The sequence below is a fragment of the Hemiscyllium ocellatum genome, chromosome 48 (genome assembly GCF_020745735.1).
Source record: "Hemiscyllium ocellatum isolate sHemOce1 chromosome 48, sHemOce1.pat.X.cur, whole genome shotgun sequence".
Lineage (NCBI taxonomy): Eukaryota > Metazoa > Chordata > Chondrichthyes > Orectolobiformes > Hemiscylliidae > Hemiscyllium > Hemiscyllium ocellatum.
The window spans coordinates 14,629,929-14,642,971 of record NC_083448.1 but is presented as its reverse complement, the minus strand read 5'-3'; the positions used below and the strand labels follow the sequence as shown (position 1 = coordinate 14,642,971).

Here is a 13,043-nt window from a genome sequence, read left to right as displayed (position 1 = left end):
ATGGAATCAATGTGCATACAGCGAGCTCCCACAAGGACAAGGACTGTTTACTCAAAGGTCCAGATAGTTTTCTGGGGACGTAGGTTCAAAAACTACCACGGCAGATTTTGAATTCATTTAAAAATATCTGGAATTAAGAGTCTACTGATGACCATGAAATCATTGTTGATCGTTGGAAAAACCCCATCTGTTTCACAAATGTCCTTTAGGGAAGGAAACTGCTATCCTTCCCTGGTCTGGCCTGCATGTGATTGCAGACAATACAGTAATGTGGTTGACTCTTAACTGCCCTTTAGGGATGGGTAATAACTGCTGATCCAGCCAGCGACTCACTCATCCTGTGAAAGATTTTAAAAAACAGTTAATCTGCAATCTTGGTTCAGAAATAAATATCAGTCAGCAAAAATGAGAGTTTATCTTATCATTTGTTTAAATTATGTCATGGGATTGTTTTTATGCCTCTGTAGAAGGGTACTTCTGCACTTCATTAACAGTCTCATTCAAAACCCAGTATCAATGACAAGAAAGCGATCATAGATTTTTTTTGTGTTCAATGCGATGAAGTGGAACTTGCACCCACATTCTTCTCACTCTGTAGCAAAGGTGCAACTCTCTGATGTGTGGCTGACAACTGAGTGAATCAGTCTACTTTGAAGCCCACTATTGTGTACTCACAGGCCATTTCCAGCAGATACTCTTGCCCTAGAACCAGCACCAGAAATGCAGCTCAATCTTTCTCCGTGAGCCAGAGACTTTGAGATGAAGAAAATCACCTACACTTCTTTGCAGGTTAAGACATAACTGGATGGACCTGCAAACTTTAGTAATGTGGTTAACTGATTAATTGGAGAGGATTTCTAGTCTGTGCAACTAGAGTGTACAAGAGGTAAATAGCAAACATGTTTTCCAGCTGAAGTTCATCACAGATCAGAAAGCAGGGAGCAGTGTGGCACAGCGGGAGCGTGCTGAGCCCATAACCCAGAGGTTGATGGATCAAAACCATCCTCTGCTGTCGCTCAATGTCTCCTTGAGCAGCTTTCCTTTGAAAAAAGGACAGCATGGTGGCGCAGTGGTTAGCACTGCTGCCTCAGCACCAGGGACCCAGATTCGATTCCGGCCTCGGGCGACTGTTTGTGTGGAGTTTGCACATTCTCCCCGTGTCTGCATGGGTTTCCTCCCACAATCCCAAAATGTGCAGGTCAGGTGAATTGGCCATTCTAAATTGCCCATTAGTCAGAGGGAAATGAGTCTGGGTGAGTTAGTCTTTGAAGGGTCGGTGTGGACTTGTTGGGCTGAAGGACCTGTTTCCAGATTGTAGGGAATCTAATCTAATCGCCAATCATACTTCAAAAATATACATTATTCAATAAATCATCGATAAGTATTCAACTGTTCGAAATCATTTCAGTACAGTCTTTGCCAAAAAAAAACTCACCAAACATCGGAGTTCCAACATTTCTCAGAGCTTCTGTACAATTGCAAAAAACAAAGGCATTTTATATTTCGACAGAAAATTATTTATGTTCATTTGGAGGCACCAAAAGGTGACAACTAAATGAACCCTCGTTATATTTTGCCAGAAATACCCCAGATGGCAATTTTGCCCTCCTGCACCTTGGCAGCAGCTGCCCCAAGTTTTAGTGTGTCCCACAGCATGAAGTGCTGGACCTTACAACACGCCCATTTGCAACAATTGATCAAGGTGAACTGTTTACACTGAAAACCAACCGGTTTCAGGCAGATGAAAAGGGTCTTTCCCCCAGTTTATGGTCTTCCAGACTCAGTCAGTGTTTGTCTTGGTATACATTCTGGGGAATGGACCGTGGAACATAAAGTCTGGGACAGACCTTGACGAGAACCAAAGTTTGGGTAGGAGAGGTATCTCTCTCCAGACCTTCTTTGCAAAGGCACATGTCAGAAGCACATGTGTGACAGTCTCTTCCCCATCCACAACCACTTTGAGGGCAACACACAGAGACAGCATGTGCATGAAAGATCTGACGGGCAGTGCCCTTTTCACCACCAGCCAAGCTATGTAGAAAGTTATGGCAAAATTTGCCCTCTCCCTCTTCCTGCAAGGTCTGAAGTATGCTACATGGTAACGACTTTGTGGTGGACTTGTAGTCAATGGTGTATCTCTTTGCAAAATTTTCTATTCAGGATAGGTGATACAGAAAGCTCCAACCATTTGTTGTGTTCTGTGGCACTGAGTCCAGAACCATCCTTGGCAACACCGGGGCAGGTAGAACCTCAGTATGTCATGACATCTGGTGGAGCTCTGGTTTTTTTTTTCTCTCTCCTGTTATTTTGGGTGGGATGGTGTTGTCTCTGGTGTTTGATGGGTGAGCTGTCACAATCTATCAATGTACGAGACACTGTTCACATGATTGAATTCAAAGCAAACAATCCAATAAAGAGCAGTTTACTCGATATGTGAATTGCTTGTCCTTGGAGTGTTTGGAAAGATAATATAGGGGGAGCTTTACCTTGAATTTACTTCCTGTTATATTTGCTGGAGCAGGGTTTGATGGGACAGGGTAGAAGCAGTTTTACTCATGTTCTCCTTTCCCTCGAAATGTTTCCCAAAGGCCTTCTAAAAGGTTTTTTTTAAACTTGGTATTCAGCTGGTGCTGGAACGATCTGGCAGCATCTGATGGGATAGTATTGAGGCAGCTTTATTCTCGCCAGTTCCGTGCTGTACTTGCCTTCAGAGTTGTGTTGGGATAGTGCAGAGGACTTGACTCTGTCGTTAGTCTGAGCTGAATATGACCTGAGAGTAGCTAATATTGACTCTAGACTGAAATATTTTTCATCCTCAGCATTAACAATTCTGACTGAGGAGCACAGAGGAATATCAAAAGTACAAACAGAAGATGAGTCAAACCGATGATTTTTAATGGATCTAATGAGCAGTTTTATGATGGCGACCTTTCACAGGCAATGTCTCTTCATAATCCAAAGAAGTCGTCAAATATATAAAGATATGGTGTTGCCGTGGAGACTTTCTTCAAAGGGTGCCAGCAGCCTACTGCTGCTGCTGTTGCTTCTATTAACTTGAATATATTCAGCTTTAGAGGAGAAGCCCAGCACAGTTTATAACAAAAAGACCTCGTATGATCAGGCAGACATAGGTCTTCTAATATAAATGAGAAACAGCTATAAGCAAGTCACAATCAGCACTACATTTCTCTGATATTGCCTGGGTAATGTTCATATGTTTTGCACCAACAGTAATATCAGTAAAGTTGCATAATGTGGTCATTTCCAGATTGTTGTTTGTTGGAACTTGCTGTGCACAACTTACCTCCATTCGCTCTTTGACCACAGTGATGACTTTTGAAAAACAAGCACTTTTTTGGCTGTGTTGTGTTTTGTATATCCTATGGTTGTGAAAAGGATAAGATAAAATCTTTTTAAATTCTTCTGACTTTGCAAGGTATTTACGTTTTTGACCCTACTTGAAAGGTGAACAGTGATCAATGGTCTCCACAATCAGGAAATGAGATACGATGACCTGAAACCAGCAATCTTCCCGAATAGCCCATGTTCCCAGCTGCTCTGTATTGGATGGAAGCATTCTGACCAGGAATGTCACCGATACATCTTCATTTAGAGTGCACTGAGTTTTCTCTTTTTGCCTCAGGGTTGCATCTGTTTCTCACCATTCCATAAGTGGACTGGAGAATAATTAACCATGATCCATGCTCTGTTCCTGTTTGCCAGAAACTTGTGTGAAAATTGAGTTCCATTTGGCCTCACAGTGTTCAATTCAAGGCAGTTTGTAGCTTCATGTTGAGGTTTATTATGGGTATCAGAAGAAAACTGATCCTGTAGGACACAACAAAACATTCAGTGCAAAGGCACATTTAGTGTCATATAACGTCAGTGTATTCCAAAATATATCTGGCATGCAGAAATCCATGTCGTATACAGACTTTACTCAGAAGTTTGAATTCTCGTACATTCAATACACAGTGTGTCCAATGTAATGTATATTTTGTTTGGAGAACATTCAGGATCATACATATGCAATACATTGATTAATTGAATGCTGAGTACTTGCATGTGCGATTAATTTCATGTTTTGTACCTCTGTATATTGTGTTTGGTGACAATATATTTAAATTCTTTGTAGCATTGACTGTATTCAATATACCAAAGAGAATCAGAATCAGTATTTTCTGTGCAATGTGTATTCCATGTATTGTTGTTGAAAGGACACTATTTGTAGTGTATTGTACACTTGAAAGATGTGTCCAGAATGGCTTTCTTTACATCCAAACCATTATCCTTTCTTCGAAAAGGTACTCTTGCTACATTCTTTCTTTCCAGCTATGTGCATGTAATATCTTCCTTCTGCTCCAAAGCCTTAATACATAGTCCTCTCCCAACTCTATAATCACCTTTCCTAAGATTTCCTTTAAAAATCTTTTCAGTATCATTGTTCATCGAGATCATCCTACTTCAGATCACATGTTGCATTTTCTGCAACTGTAGCGTGATAAATCCAAATTCTTAATAAGATGGTTATGTTTGAAATTTTAATTATTTCAATTGTTCTTTCATGCAAAGTGGAGTAGAGAGGATCATGTGTGCTCTGACCTTTCTCCAAAAAACCCATGTGACTTGTGTTGCCAATTTGATATGGCTTAATTGAAAGCCTGTTGAAAGTACAAACTTTTAACACTTGAAGACAAAGGAACCAGCAGCTGAACCTCTTGTTGTGACATTTATTCTTTTCCAAAACCTGAATACAGAAAGATGAAGGAAAGCAGTTGTTGTGAATGCTTTTGAGAAAGGTTGCTTTCTCTTTACAACATGGTAGGATGCATGTGGAAACTGTTTGTTTGAATTGAGGGGTGGCTCATGTGGACATATGAGAACATTGAAGGACTTGCTCTTGTGAGCCTTGAAGTTGTCATCGGAGTGGGCCATGTAACCAGAAACTGTTTTGGGACTTTGTTGGAGCCATAAAGCGAGAACTTCAACTGTTGTTGAACTTGAACAGTTGTTTTGGAGTAATTCTGGACTGATTTTTTTCTGGGAGTAGCATTTTGTGATGGTGCAGTATAATGCATTTGTACAATCCAAGTTCACTGTACCGGTTTACAAACAATGAGTTTAATACTGGTTTGTTTTAAGAAGAGTTTGACATGTTAAGTATCACCATGTGAATATTTTGAGTGAGAATGTGGTATTTGTATATTATCAAAAGTTGTATGTCCTAGATAAGTATGGACCTGTCAGGCAGGGAGGAAGATATAGAACGTGTGAGCCGTGGTTTACTAAGGAAGTGGAATCCCTGGTCAAGAAGAAGAAGGTTTATGTTAGGACAAAATGTGAAAACTCGGTTAGGGTGCTTGAGGGTTACAAGGAAGTCAGGAAAGACCTAAAAAGAGAGCTCAGAAGAGCCAGGAGGAGACATGAGAAGTTGTTGGTGGATCGGATCAAGGTTAACCCTAAGGCTTTCCATAGGTATATCAGGAATAAAAGAATGATGAGAGTTAAATTAGGGCCAATCAAGGATAATAGTGGGAAGTTGTGTGTGGAGTCAGAGGAGATGTGGGAAGCACTAATTAAATATTTTTCGACAGTGTTCACTATAGAAAATGAAAATGTTGGTGAGGAAGATACAGAGATACTTGCATCTAGACTAGAAGAGATTGAGGTTCACAAGGAAGAGGTATTAGAAATACTGCAGAGTGTGGAAATAGATAAGTCCCCTGGGTTGGATGGGATCTATCCTAGGATCCTCTGGGAATCAAGGGAAGAGATTGCCGAGCCTTTGGCATTGATCTTCAAATCATCATGATCTACAGGAATAGTGCCTGAGGACTGGAGGATAGCAAATGTGGTTCCTTTGTTCAAAAAGGGTAGTAGAGACAACCCTGGTAATTACAGATTGATGAGTCTCACTTCAGTTATTCGTAAAGTGTTGGAAAAGGCTATAAGAGATTGGATTTATAACCATCTAGAAAAGAATAATCTGATCAGGGACTGTCAGCATGGTTTTGTGAAGGGTAAGTCGTGCCTTACGAATCTTACTGAGTTTTTTGACAAAGTAACCAAACAGGTAGATGAGAGTAAACCTGTTGATGTGGTGTATATGGATTTCAGCAAGGCGTTCGATAAGGTTCCCTACAGTAGGCTATTGGACAAAATGCAGAGGAATGAGCTTGTGGGAGACATAGCAGTTTGGATCAGTAATTGGCTTGCTGAAAGAAAACAGAGGGTTGTAGTTGATGGAACATGTTCGTCTTGGTGTCCATTTACTATTGGTGTACCGCAAAGGTCGGTGTTGGGTCCACCGCTGTTTGTCATTTTTATAAATGACCTGGATGAGGGCTTAGAAGGGTGGGTTAGTAAATTTGCGGACGACACTAAGGTCGGTGGAGTTGTGGATAGTGACGAAGGATGTAGTAGGTTGCAGAGAGACATTGATGGGCTGAAAGGTGGCAAATGGAGTTTAATGTGGACAAGTGTGAGGTGATACACTTTGGACGGAGTAATCGGAATGCAAAGTACTGGGCTAATGGTAAGATTCTTGGGAGTGCATATGAGCAGAGAGATCTCGGTGTCCATGTACACAGATCCCTGAAAGTTGCCACCCAGATTGACAGGGTTGTTAAGTCATACAGTGTTTTGGCTTTTATTAATAGAGGGATTGAATTCCAGAACCAGGAGGTTATGCTGCAGCTGTACAAAGCTCTGGTACGGCCACACTTGGATTATTGTGTACAGTTCTGGTCACGCATTATAAGAAGGATGTGGAAGCTTTGGAAAGGGTGCAGAGGAGATTTACTAGGATGTTGCCTGGTACAGAAGGAATGTCTTACGAGGAAAGGCTGAGGGGCTTGAGGCTGTTGTCATTAAAGAGAAGGTTGAGAGGTGACTTAATAGAGACATACAAGATAATCAGAGGGTTAGATAGGGTGGACAGGGAGAGCCTTTTTCCAATTATGGGGACAGCAAACACGAGGGGACACGACTCTAAAGTGAGGGGAGACAGGTATAAGACAGATGTCAGAGGTAGTTTCTTTACTCAGAGAGTCGTAAGGGTATGGAATGCTTTGTCTGCAACGGAAGTAGATTTGCCAAGTTTAAGTCGTCATTGGACAGGCATATGGACCTACATGGATTAGTGTAGGTGGGATGGGCTTCAGATTAGTATGACAGGGCGGCGCAACACCGAGAGCCAAAGGGCCTGTACTGCGCTGTAATGTTCTATGTTCTGTGTAACAGATGCCATGTTGTAATTTATCTACCTGTGTGATATGGTCACCCTCTCTGTGTCTGTGTGCCTCTGTCTCATTAGTTTTGTTTTTAATACATGCAGAACATCCTTAGGTTTTATTCTATTGTTTCCAAAATTGTAAAGAGTCTGATTTGTTGCCCCAACTCTTTGTTTCCAGATTTCAAACTGCAGTCAGCTTGATCTTAGGTATGTGGTTGTTGTGAATGTGTACCCTGAATTAGAGTCTGTAGCATGGAAACAAGCCATTCAGCCCCACTACTCTGTGTTTTCCGTTTTGTGCCATTGCATTTAGCAGTATGTTTCCGGGCAGGAGGTTTATATTTCGGTTGTTTTTGTGCTTTGTTGCGTGGCAGAACAATGGGTTGTAGTTTTGCGGGGGACCAGAAGAGAGACATTCGAAAACCAAACTGTTGACGTAACTTCTTAACGGTTAATGTCCGGTTCAACTGAACACAACTCGACCACTTCACTATACAATGCTGTGTGACAGTATGCATGACCGAATGTCGAAAATCCGTTGTCACTTATCCCGTTCATGACTGTCGTGCAGTAAACCGGTGTTTACCTGCAATTGTCCTCATCCAGTGAGCTTACCTTTGTCATTCTCAAACGTTTGCACCAAAGTAGTTAATTTTCAAAACCATCCCTCTTCAGGTTTGCGACTGTCAAATGACTGACCTTTTCTCAGTTTTTCTGGTCTATGCTTTTGTTGCATTTGAATCTTGGATTGGAGGGGGTGGGGGTGGGGTCAAATGGCTGGTGAAAATACTAATTTCTTTGGGAGTACTCTTTTTTGCTGAGCTAAGTGAGGTCATCGTTGCATTGAAGAAAGAGCTCGCCATTCTGATCGGCAGGAGTATATTCAGTCCAAATGTGATTTGGAGGTGCCGGTGTTGGGCTGGTGTGGACAAAGTTTTAAAAATCACAAAACCAGGTTGTAATCCAGCAGGTTTAGTTGGAAGGAGTAGCTTTGGGAGCGCTGCTTCATCAGGTGGCTGTCCTCGTGATAAAGCAGCGCTCCAAAAGCTATTGCTTCCAACTAAACTGCTGGACTATTATCTGGTGTTGTGATTTCTAACTTGTGTGCAGTTGAGCTGTCTGGAATCAGGAGTGTCACTTGAGATAGGATTTAGGATAGTAGGACTTTGCGTTTTTTACAAAGGGAACAGCTTAAATAATCAAAAAGAGTGCAGGAAGAGCTTTCAAGTGGCCGTTGAGTGGATTGAAATTTCGAGCCTGTACAATCTGGATGGGCTGAAGGGCCACACTGTGCGTTGGAGTGTTCCATTGTTGTCGTCCTGCCGAGATGGGCGTGGTGGTTCGTGTTTATTGAGATGCTGTGATTGTCCACAGTAGTGACTCTGAGCCAATGTTTATTCAGTGTATGGGATTCTGTTTTGCCGCTCACGGAGGTGGATGTTTGTATGAATTTCTCTCTGTGTCCATATCGGTTGCACTGCCTCTTTAAATGGGCGCGTCAGTCTGTGGGCTGGATTAGAGGCTGCGCGGGGTTGAATCAGAACAAGTTTCGGGGGGTAAAAAGCGAATTGTATTGCGTTCGGAAGAAAAAAAATTGAGGCTGAGCGTTGTAAAAATATACATGTTTTCCGCGAGAAGGATGTGTAGAAAGAGAGATGCAGAGCGAAGCAATCGCTTCTTGCAAGGTTTTAGCGAATAAACAATAGAGCTTTAAACATCTGGTCATTTTCAGCGTCGAACTGACGGGCTGTACATCATTTCTCTCTCTGGTTTTACTCCTCCCTTTCCACTCCCGCTTCCAGTTTTCCAGCCGGACCTTCACCTAAGACCTCGACTTGACGCTGCTCCTTCAGATGGAAGTTTGCTGAAAAAGAGGGCACTGGTCGCTGGGTTTCGGGAAGGAGCAACACTTGTGAACCGAGGTAAGGAGAGTCTCCAATGGCATTGCAATGAAATCCGTGTTTATACGTCAGACAAGGAGCACAGCACATACCAATCCCGGATCATTGTGTTCCCACATTGTGTAACTCGGTAAATATTTTGTAGTAAACTCCGGGTTAGTTAGTGGCAGTCTCAATCAAGATTAGTATGTCTTGTGTATTTTGAGAAACGTGCAGTCCAGTTTCCATTCGACCCCTGTTTTCCTCCTCCCCACAGTTTAGTGCAATATAAATGTGTCACGAAGCCGAAGCCCAAGTCGACCCGTTGCCTTTCATTGGTCCAGGACAATGAAAACGAGCAATGGGCGAGACCGCTTCATTCACAAAGCTGGGCTCGAAAGGGAAAAGCACTGCATACCTCGGGGCTGTTGCCACATAGCTGTAGTTTTTCAAATACGTATTTGCCTTCAATTTTGTTGAAATTGATCTGGTGTAAAAGCAGATTGAGTTCGGTTTTTGACGACGGTCTCATGCGTTTGGTGTTGTATAGTGTATAAAATACCTCGAAGAGAAGGTCCAGATGCCCGGACCTCCGAGTTCTGCTTTGTTCTTCGCGCCTTGGGCAAGTCTGGTGCATTTTTTTAAAAAAAGAGGGAACATCGACCGATCGCATCTCCAAACGCGAAGAGTGTAGATTTGGAGGGAGCGGGGAAATGGAGTCTGTCGAATGATAACGCGGTGACCGGGGAGTCGATACTTATTTTTCCGAATAATTCACGGGAGGCTGAAAACGTGTGCTGGGCAATAGCTTCTGTAAAAGAAGCGCCCAATCTCGTTCAGGAGGAGTGCTGGACGTTGGTCTGAGTGCAGTGTGCCTTGTTACTGATGAGCAAAATGTTTCTGAATTCTAATATATAGCAACACAATATGCATTTCCTGGAACCCATACTGAAACGGCTGGAAAATGTCAGCTGGACTGCCAGCTTCTGTGGCGAGATAAGAGTTAACTAGCGAGCCTCCTTCATGAATTGTTCCTCCAGCAATTTCTGATTTTTGTTTGTTTCAGAAATATCCTGTGTTCGCACTTGGGTTTTTATTATCAATTTCCTGGCCTCCCACTGAGTTTTGTTTGACCAAAGTGATCTTTACAAGATTGAAGGTTGTTTTGAGGAGGGTATTGATGTGGCAGGCAGAGTGGCGCGATGTGCTGAAGGAGGATCTTTGTAACTTAAGTCGGGCTATTTTTTTTCAAACGGAGTGACGCAAATCAATTTAAAAGGGCAGTGTGTGAAACCAACTGCAAGTCCGAGCAGCTGGGTCAGAATGTGTGGATTTCGGGCTGTTGTTATTTCTTGTCATTTGTGCTACACAGCATTGAGCATTCTCGGGCTCACCACAAGTTGGATGTCATACATTGGGTCAAGTATACAGGGAGAACTAGCCATTTGGATACAGAACTGGCTCAAAGGTCGAAGCAGAGGGTGGTGGTGGAGGGTTGTTTTTCAGACTGGAGGCCTGTGACCAGTGGAGTGCCACAAGGATCAGTGCTGGGTCCTCTAATTTTTGGCATTTGCATACATGATTTGGATGAGAGCATAAGAGGTACAGTTAGTAAGTTTGCAGATGACCCCAAAATTGGAGGTGTAGTGGACAACCAAGAAGGTTACCTCAGATTACAACAGGATCTTGACCAATTGGGCCAATGGGCTGAGAAGTGGCAGATGGAGTTTAATTCAGTTAAATGCGAGGTGCTGCATTTTGGGAAAGCAAATCTTAGTAGGACTTATACACTTAATGGTAAGGTCCTGGGGAGTGTTGCTGAACAAAGAGACCTTGGAGTGCAGGTTCATATCTCCTTGAAAGTGGAGTCGCAGATAGATAGGATAGTGCAGAATGCGTTTGGTTTGCTTTCCTTTATCGGTCAGGGTATTGAGTACAGGAGTTGGGAGGCTGTACAGGGCATTAGTTAGGCCACTTTTGGAATATTGCGTGCAATCCTGGTCTCCTTCCCAATGGAAAGATATTGTGAAACTTGAAAGGCTTCAGAAAAGATTTACAAGGATGTTGGCAGCGTAGGAGGATTTGAGCCACCGGGAGAAGCTGAACAGGCTAGGGCTGTTTTCCCTTGAGCGTTGGAGGTCGAGAGGTGACCTTTTCATCGAGGTTTATAAAATCATGAGGGGCATGGAAAAGGTAAATAGACAAAGTCTTTTCCCTGGGATGGGGGAATCCAGAACGAGAGGGCATAGGTTTAGGGTGAGAGGGAAATGATATAAAAGGGACCTAAGGGGCAGCTTTTTCACGTAGAGGGTGGAGCATGTGTAGAATGGGCTGCCAGAGGAAGTGATAGAGGCTTGTACAATTGCAACATTTTTAGATTAGATTAGATTACTTACAGTGTGGAAACAGGCCCTTCGGCCCAACAAGTCCACACCGACCCGCCGAAGCGCAACCCACCCATACCCCTACATTTTACCCCTTACCTAACACTGGCAATTTAGCATGGCCAATTCACCTGACCTGCACATCTTTGGAGTGTGGGAGGAAACCGGAGCGCCCGGAGGAAACCCACGCAGACACGGGGAGAACGTGCAAACTCCACACAGTCAGTCGCCTGAGTCGGGAGTTGATCCCAGGTCTCTGTTGCTGTGAGGCAGCAGTGCTAACCACTGTGCCACCGTGCCGCCCAAAAGGCCATTTTAAAAGGCATTTGGATGGGTATATGAATAGGAAATGTTTGAAGGGATATGGAGCAGATGCTGGCAAGTGATTGGGATGGGATATCTGGTCAGCATGGACGAGTTGGACCGAAGGGTCTGCTTGTTGTATATCTCTGACTCTCTGTGCTTGAGCCTTAAAGCTTTGTAGGACTGCTTCACAAACCATAACAGAAGAATGCTAGCAGGCTGTTTTGCCCCTTAAGCCTATGCTACCATCGACAATGATGGCTAACCTGATAATGTTTGTTGTCTAGTTTGGTTACATTTTACCTATTGACCATGATTCCCCTGCTGATCAATCTATCTGTCTCTGCTTTAAATATATGCAAGGAATGTATTTAAAGAACTGAATAAGGTTTGTGAGGAACAATCTACCCTTCACACAACTGTGTTGAGTATCTCTAATCAACTTATTCCTCCCTAGATAATTATAAATCCTATCTCTTGTAACCTTTTCCAACACTTTACACACAACCGAAGTAAGGCTCAGTGGTCTTCAATTACCAGGGTTGTCTCTACTCCCCTTCTTGAACAAGAGGACAACATTTGCTATACTCCAGTCTGTTGTCATTGGCACTATTCCTATAGACAATGTAAAGATCAAAGCCAAAGGCTCTGCAATCTCCACCCTGGCTTCCCAGGGAATCCTAGGATAATTCCCATCTGGCCCAGGTTCTTACCTATTTTTACAATTTCCAGAATTTCTAGCGCCACCTCTTTGTGAACCTCAATCCCGTCTAGTCTAGTCACATGTATCTCAGTGTGCTCCTCCTCAACATTGTCTTTTTTGAGTGTGAATACTGACGAAAAATATTCATTTAGCGCTTCCCCTATCTCCTCGGACTCTGCACAACTTCCCATTACTGTCCATGATTGGTCCTAATCTTTTTCTAGCCATTGTTTTATTTCTGATATGCTTATAGAAAGTTTGAGGGGTTTCCTTAATCCTACCTGCCAATGACTTCTCATGTATTTTCCTGGCTCCTCTTAGCGCTCTTTACTGGTTCACCTGTAACTCTGAAGCACCCAAGGTGAGCCTTCATGTCTCATCCTCGCATAAGCCACTGCCGCCGCCTTGACAAGAGATTCAACTTCTTTAGTAAACCACGACTCCCTCGCTCAACCACTTCCTCCTGACCTGACAGGTTCATACAAATCAAGGACACGTAGGCTCCACATTTCAATTGTGCCCATTCCCTGCAGATTCCT

The 13,043-nt window shown here is 43.0% G+C and overlaps 1 protein-coding gene across 5 annotated transcripts in view; it reads left to right on the top strand.

Moving 5' to 3' along the window:
• The first annotated feature begins 8,094 nt into the window (after window positions 1-8,094).
• Window positions 8,095-13,043, top strand: part of sema4c (sema domain, immunoglobulin domain (Ig), transmembrane domain (TM) and short cytoplasmic domain, (semaphorin) 4C) — a 101,283-nt gene continuing 96,334 nt past the window's right edge. For 2 of the 5 annotated variants that reach the window (XR_009647410.1, XR_009647411.1), the window contains exon 1: window positions 8,708-9,156. The gene's annotated coding sequence lies outside the window, so the exon portion shown is untranslated. Of the gene's footprint in view, window positions 8,157-8,348; window positions 8,574-8,707; window positions 9,157-9,646; window positions 9,737-13,043 lie in introns of those variants that run through there. The other 3 variants (XM_060856552.1, XM_060856553.1, XM_060856554.1) reach the window with 3 other exon arrangements.